At 42.8% G+C, this 7,054-nt stretch overlaps 1 long non-coding RNA gene across 1 annotated transcript; it reads right to left on the minus strand.

The window, feature by feature from the left end:
• Nucleotides 1-2,877: 2,877 nt before the first annotated feature.
• LOC134969895 (uncharacterized) lies at nucleotides 2,878-3,949 on the minus strand. Its single transcript, XR_010189558.1, has 3 exons — nucleotides 3,887-3,949; nucleotides 3,599-3,811; nucleotides 2,878-2,980 (listed from the first exon to the last, which is right to left on the minus strand). It is a non-coding gene; the product is annotated as an uncharacterized LOC134969895 (long non-coding RNA).
• Between the last annotated feature and the right edge of the window lie 3,105 nt (nucleotides 3,950-7,054).

Consider the following 7,054-nt stretch of genomic DNA (forward strand, 5'->3'; position numbering starts at 1 on the left):
GGAATGACCTGACTCAAGCTGGCAGTGTCTGAACTGACTTCACGTGTGTCACAAAAAAGGAAAAAATGGAGGAAAGGGTGGGAGGGGGAGGGGAGAAGGAAAGTCAGTTGCACAGGAAAAGAAATTATGAAAGAAGCCCCTAATTTATGTATCTCATCAATTGCTCATATTTTCAAGGGGGTGCTACCACAGATCATATTGTAAATGCACAGTAAGGGGAAAGGAAAAGGATCTGTCTTAGGTGCACAAAAATTAAAATATAACTTTTAATTGTTTCCGTTAAAATTGGATTTGACACTATGGGGTATATTTACTAAGCTCCCGATTTTGACCGAGATGGCGTTTTTTCTTCAAAGTGTCATCTCGGTCATTTACTAAACACTAATCACGGCAGTGATGAGGTCATTCGTATTTTTTTGCTAGTCCAAGTTCAAAATTACGAATTAATACACCATCGGTCAAATTACGCCTGTTTAGATATGAATCTCGGTCATTTACTAACCATTCGTAATTGCATTTGCTGCCGCGAAAATGATTTCGCGGCCGCGAAAAATTACGATTCGCATTTTTTTCCTAAAAAAAAACGCGCCAGCCTTTGAAAACCGCGTTTACATGTGAACTTAATTATCCATTACTCACACCTGTTTTTTTGGGCCTATAAAAGTGTTTCAGGCACATTCTGAACTACTCTCACTCTGAAATGGCGGCTGTAGTGTGTGGCAATGGTTTTTTGTTGGCTGTGGGATACGTTAGACTGCTCCATGAGGCTTCCAGGAATCAGGACCAGGTAAGTGAACATGGCCAACAGGTTGTCCAGGTACCGCGGAGGCTGCGCCAGCCTCGTTTTTTTAGAGGGCGTTTAAACTTAAATGCATTGTCCGATGATAGGGTCATACAGATGTTCCGCCTAAATAGAAACAACATTTTCCACCTGTATGACCTTGTCAAACTGGGCATAGACCCTGAGACAGCACGCTCTTGCTCTGTCTCAGGCCTACACAAACTCCTGGCTGTGTTACACTTTATGGCTACTGGGAGCTTCCAGGCTGTGGCAGGCGACGTCATTGGGATCTCACAGCCCACCTTTTCAAGATTTTTGATGCAGGTGAGTCTAAAAATACATATGCGGTTATGGCTAAGTGTTGCTTGTGTAAGTTGAAACACCACAGTATTGTAGAGAATACCTAACATGACACTCACCTTAGCTTATTTAATGTCCACTCAGGTTTTGGATGTGTTGGAGCCACACATTAAAGCCTCAATCTGCTTCCCTACTGAGGAGTCGGAGTGGAGTGCTGTCAGGGTAGCTTTCTATGAGCTTGCAGGCATGCCCAATGTGCTGGGGGCCATAGATTGCACACACGTTCAGCTGAGATCACCTAAGGGCCGCCAGTATATATATACTAATAGGCATATGGATCAATCAACTAATGTCCAGGTGGTCTGTGATGCAAATTTAAAAATTATGAGTGTTGTTGCAGGTTACCCTGGTGCCTGCCATGACTCCTTCATCCTCAGTCAGTCATCGCTCTTCGATAAATTTGAGGAGGGACAAATGCCTGATGGCTGGCTGTTGGGTATGTTGAAAATGTTATGTGTGTATGTCTTTTAACCACAGCCTAGATTTTGGAGGAGGTGATAGAATAATCTAACATATGTCCTAATGTTGACTATATATGTTTTTCAGGTGATGGGGGTTACGGCTGCTACTCTTGGCTCCTTACTCCATTGTCCCAACCTGATTCTCCTGCTGAACACAGTTATAATCATGCACATAAGGCTACGCGGAATGTGATAGAAAGATGTTTTGGGGTGCTGAAGTCACGTTTTCGGTGTCTGGATAAATCTGGTGGCCTTTTGTTGTATAGTCCCTCAAAGGTGACTCGGATTGTGTTCTGCTGCTGTTTTCTCCATAATCTGTGTTTAAGTCAACATCTGGCACATGGTGAGGGAGAAAGCAGTCAGCAAGCAGAGGAGTTAGATACATCTGGTGACAGTGTGAGTACAATTGTAGGGAGGCAGGTACGTCAAGAAGTGATCCTGCGATATTTTACAGGTAAGTTTTATTATGCTGTAATTATCCTTCACTAAACACTTTGCTCTACTTTCTATTGTGTGTTCTGTTACTTACTGTTTGTTGTTTATAGTGGTGTGTCCATTGTGCTTAGTTGATGCTAACAAAACATTTACAGTCATTACCCTTGAAAAACATAACTACATACATACAGACCAGCTTTAAAAATTTTGGAGACGGACACAGGAATGTTTTTTTTTAACAAATTTTTGTATTTATTTGCACAAAAAGATTGGTGTTATTTTTTTCGCTTGTGTGTGCTGGGTGCTGGCTCACTGGCACGTGCTCTTGAGGAACGCCGGACAGGGGAGGTTACTGGCGTTTGAACAGGGGTCGTGGTCCCCGAGCTGGAGGTAACTTGCTGAGCTCCCATCATAGCAATATTGCTGCTCAAATTATTTAAACTGGCAATCAGCTGAGTGTTTGTAGCAGTGTGGCTGGCTACAATCCTGGATAAGGCCTCATTCACCACTTGATTGTGTTGAATGATCTGAACGAGTGCCTGCTGATGTCGCTGTTGCTCATCTATAATGCGGGATAAATGTGCATTCATTTGGCTGTTTTCAGCCCTAATTTGCTCCATTGAGGTAGCCATTCTCCCTACTTGTACTATCAGTCTGCCCGAGTTGCGACTAATACGCGGTAGATGATGGGGCAGACTGGCAAGGTGTTGTGTATGTTGGGTCAGGGTGGCATTGCTTTGGGCCTGTTGGCTTGTCCAACTGGCCCAAAAATCGCCAGGAATTTGGCTTGGGGGCGGAGCTTGTGCCAGTTGGGGACTGATGGATGGTTGGGGTATATCCTGCAACTGTATTGGCATGCTTGGATCAACAGCTGTAAGTTGCAGTGTGAAGGATGGCTCTTGTTCTGGTCCCTGCTGGTCCTCGGCGGACATCAAGTTGTGCTCTGTATGGGGTAGGCAACATGCAATGTTGTATTTTTTTTTAATTTGGCCTGGCTAATGCAACACATTAATACATTCCTAATACTACATTTTTGCATTATTAGCACTTGTTTTTCTCAACGTTAACAATTTATAATTTTTATATTTTAAAAAACCAACACAGGCGCAAACATTGCCAAATTTGCATATTCCTCACTTAACTAACTTCCCTCCACACCATTACACTGTTAGATTCCCTCCCCTCACCACGATATAGACTACTTACCTGTATAGTCCAGAGGAGCGGAGCAAGTAAGCCATCTACATACTGGACAGGGGCGATGTGTGAACACTCTAATGGTTTTTTTATTTCGGTCCAACATTTAATTTTATTCATATTTTTTTTTAAATGTGAACGTGTGTGTGCTTAATGTATCCTCAAATCTGTTGTTTTCATACAAATAGGTTGTCTAGACCATCCACTAAGACCTTATCTAATTTTATTAAAGCACCTTGAGCAATTGAAGACGTTACATCACATTGATTGTTGAGGAAAACATGTAAACTCCAAACCAACTAACAACATCTTAAGTGTACTGTGTATATTATTGCTTATGTGTTTAATTTATGTTTTTACTCACCAGATAACTGAGGTGATCTGGCCTCATCACTCTGCGAACTCGACAATAGTGCCAGTGGTGGCTGGGGTGACACTGCCGAAAGTCTTCGCCTGGGTGGGGATGATGGAGGTGCGGAATCAGAGCCAAGACGCCGTGTCTTAGTTGGCCTCCTGGGTAAGTGGCCCAAGCCCTGTGATGGGCGGCTTACAGGAGGTCGGCTTCCAGAAGCAGAACCTAGGTGCAAAATGTAAACTTAATATTTTGTACTTCTATGTGTTTTCAGAATATGTGACTACAGTGAAGACTTACCTGCAATACCGGCATCATCCTGACTTGTGTGAGGCCTGTCTGGGCGGCTGGTCTGTGTGACTGTGGAAAAAGTGACCCCAACATTATTACCATGTTTTTGGAAAAATGACCCACTGAAAACCATTAATGTACTGTAAGCATCTATATGGTTTTGTTTAAAACAAATTTTTAAGCTTAAGAGCTTCTACATTCATGATTTTGAGTTGAATATCAAAATGTACTTGATGTGGCACACAATAAATTTATTTAAAATAAGTTTTTGGTCTCAGATATTGCAGAGATTGAGTACTTGCAAATATTTTTAAAATGTAATGTTTTAAAAATTTCCCCGCTTTTCTGTTTGTTAAAAAAACAAAAACCTTTTGTGGATTTTAAACAAACACACATGTTCAAGCATTATCGCCAAAAATTGCAACAAAAAAAGAAAAAAAAACATTCAAAACACAAACACACCTTAAGGGAGCATAGGCATGCAATCTGTTTTGTGAGAAAAAAATCATCCTTTAAACTTTAAAAATGAAATTAACTAAATTTTACAGACATTTTAAGAACAATATTACAAAACAAACTTACCATCCTGCGTGGGTCGGTCCGAATCCCGGACATGAGTAGCAGACACCACTTCGCCAGGAATCAATGCCCGCACAGGCTCCTCCCAGTCCCGATAGCTTACACGTAAAGGTGGCCCACCTCCGGTTCTCCGTGCAGATTTGGAATCTTTGGCCATCTTGGCCTTGACACGCCGCTTAATATCATAGAAACGCTTGCGGCACGTGTCCTCTGTCCGCCTCACCACACCCTCACTATTCACAGCAAGTATGACTTGCCCCCACAGGGCAGACTTCCTGCGGGAGGACACCCTGGCAGCATCCTGACCAAACAATTGGCGATGGTGCTTCATCAGCTCACGCACCAACGCCATGTTTTCAGCATAGCTGAACTTTATATTCCTGCCAGTCTTGGTAGTGGTGCGTGGCTGCGGTGCCACAACACCATCACTATCACTGGAAAATCCAGCAACAGGCACCCCCTCCTCCTCCTCCTCACTAACCTCCTCCCTCTCACTACCCCCCTCCACCTCACTACCAGCCTCCACCTCACTACCAGCCTCCACCTCACTACCAGCCTCCACCTCACTAACCTCCGCCACCACACTGACCTCTGAGTCGGACATGACAAACAACATAAAACACACAAAAATGAAAACACAAAACACACTCCTCCACTACACCTACTACACACCACACAGCCAACACACACGCTCACTCACTCACAAACAATGACAAAAGACTGAAAAAAAAAAACAAGGACAAAAAAGTTTACAAACTGGGAAAAAACAATACTACAAAGATCACAAGACTACTAACACACACAGTACAGCACTCAACAATCACCAAACTCCTCTCCAAATCCACCAAAAACTCCACCAAACTCACCAACTCCAAATACACCTTCCTCTCTCCTCTCCACTAGCTAAACCCACGAGGTGCGGAGTGTTTGGGGCGTTTTTATAGTAACATGCACAGACACTCCTCCTTCACGAATACAACCAATCACGGCCGCGTGACGTAAACGAAACTTAGGAGTAAAAACGCGGCCGCAAATTCCAAATCACTGCCGTAACAGACTTGTGACGCAGTCGTAAAAAAAACGCAACAACGCGGCCGCAAAATAGCAAACGCGGCCGCATTCAGCAGCAAAAAAACACGAATGACATCGACATCGGAAGATACGGAAAATACGAATACGACTGCTTAGTAAATGAGTCGTAATCAATTCAAAAAGTTGCAGATTTACACTGTCGATGTCAGTCGTGATTGAACTTGAACATGATTCTGAAAAATACGAATCTTAGTAAATATACCCCTATATTGTAGCGTATTCTACTGAGTAGCTAATATGCGAAATATTAAAACCACAAATAACAAATATGTGAAAGTATAACAACACTGTGAATTATAGAAAAAGAAAATAAACATAGATTTAAAAAAGCTGAGCGTCTGTTTGGTGTCTGTTCTGTTAAGTCCCTGTTTTTGTATATATCAGTATTATTTCATGTTTGTATTCCACATAGATATCTATGTGGAATACAAACATGAAATAATACTGATATATACAAAAACAGGGACTTAACAGAACAGACACCAAACAGACGCTCAGCTTTTTTAAATCTATGTTTATTTTCTTTTTCTATAATTCACAGTGTTGTTATACTTTCACATATTTGTTATTTGTGGTTTTAATATTTCGCATATTAGCTACTCAGTAGAATACGCTACAATATAGTGTCAAATCCAATTTTAACGGAAACAATTAAAAGTGACTTCACGTGTGGCAAGTTCGAAGGGTTGGAGAACCTTGCACAACACTGAAATCAATCTCCACTGCGCCTGAGTCGGGTGCATACCCCCTCCTTTGCCTATGTCATAGGTGGATGTATAGGCTTGAATGGCCTTTTGCTGCTCCTCCATCCTCTGAAGCATATAGAGGGTTGAATTCCACCTCGTTACCACCTCTTGCTTTAGCTGATGGCAGGGCATGTTCATGAGTGTTTGCTGGCGCTCCAGTCTTTGGCACGCGGTTGCTGAATGCCGAAAGTGGCCCGCAATTTTTCGGCCCACCGACAGCATGTCCTGCACGCCCCTGTTGTTCAAAAAATTATACACCACCAAATTAATTGTATGTGCAAAACATGGGACGTGCTGGAATTTGCCAACATGTAATGCACGCACAATATTGGTGGCATATAGAGGGTTGAGTTCCACCGCGTTACAACCGCTTGCTTCATGTGATGTCAGGGCAGGTTTAAGAGTGTTTACTGGCGCTCCAGTCTTCGTCATGCAGTCACTGAATGGCGAAAGTGTCCCAAAATTTTTCGGGCCACCGAAAGCGTCTCCTGCACGGCCGTGTCATTTCTCAAAAAATGCTGCACCACCAAATTTATTGTGAGAGCAAAACATGGGACATGCTGGAATTTGCCCTGATTTAATGCGCGCACAATATTGGTGGCGTTGTCTGATATCACAAATCCCCAGGAGAGTCTAAGTGGGGTACGCCATTTTGCGATGAATTCCTTAAGTTTCTCTAAGAGGTTGTTGGTGGTGTGCCTCTTAGTGAAACCAGTGATACACAGCGTAGCCTGCCTTGGAGCGAGCTGGCGTTTCTGAG

The sequence above is a fragment of the Pseudophryne corroboree genome, chromosome 11, assembly GCF_028390025.1.
Source record: "Pseudophryne corroboree isolate aPseCor3 chromosome 11, aPseCor3.hap2, whole genome shotgun sequence".
Lineage (NCBI taxonomy): Eukaryota > Metazoa > Chordata > Amphibia > Anura > Myobatrachidae > Pseudophryne > Pseudophryne corroboree.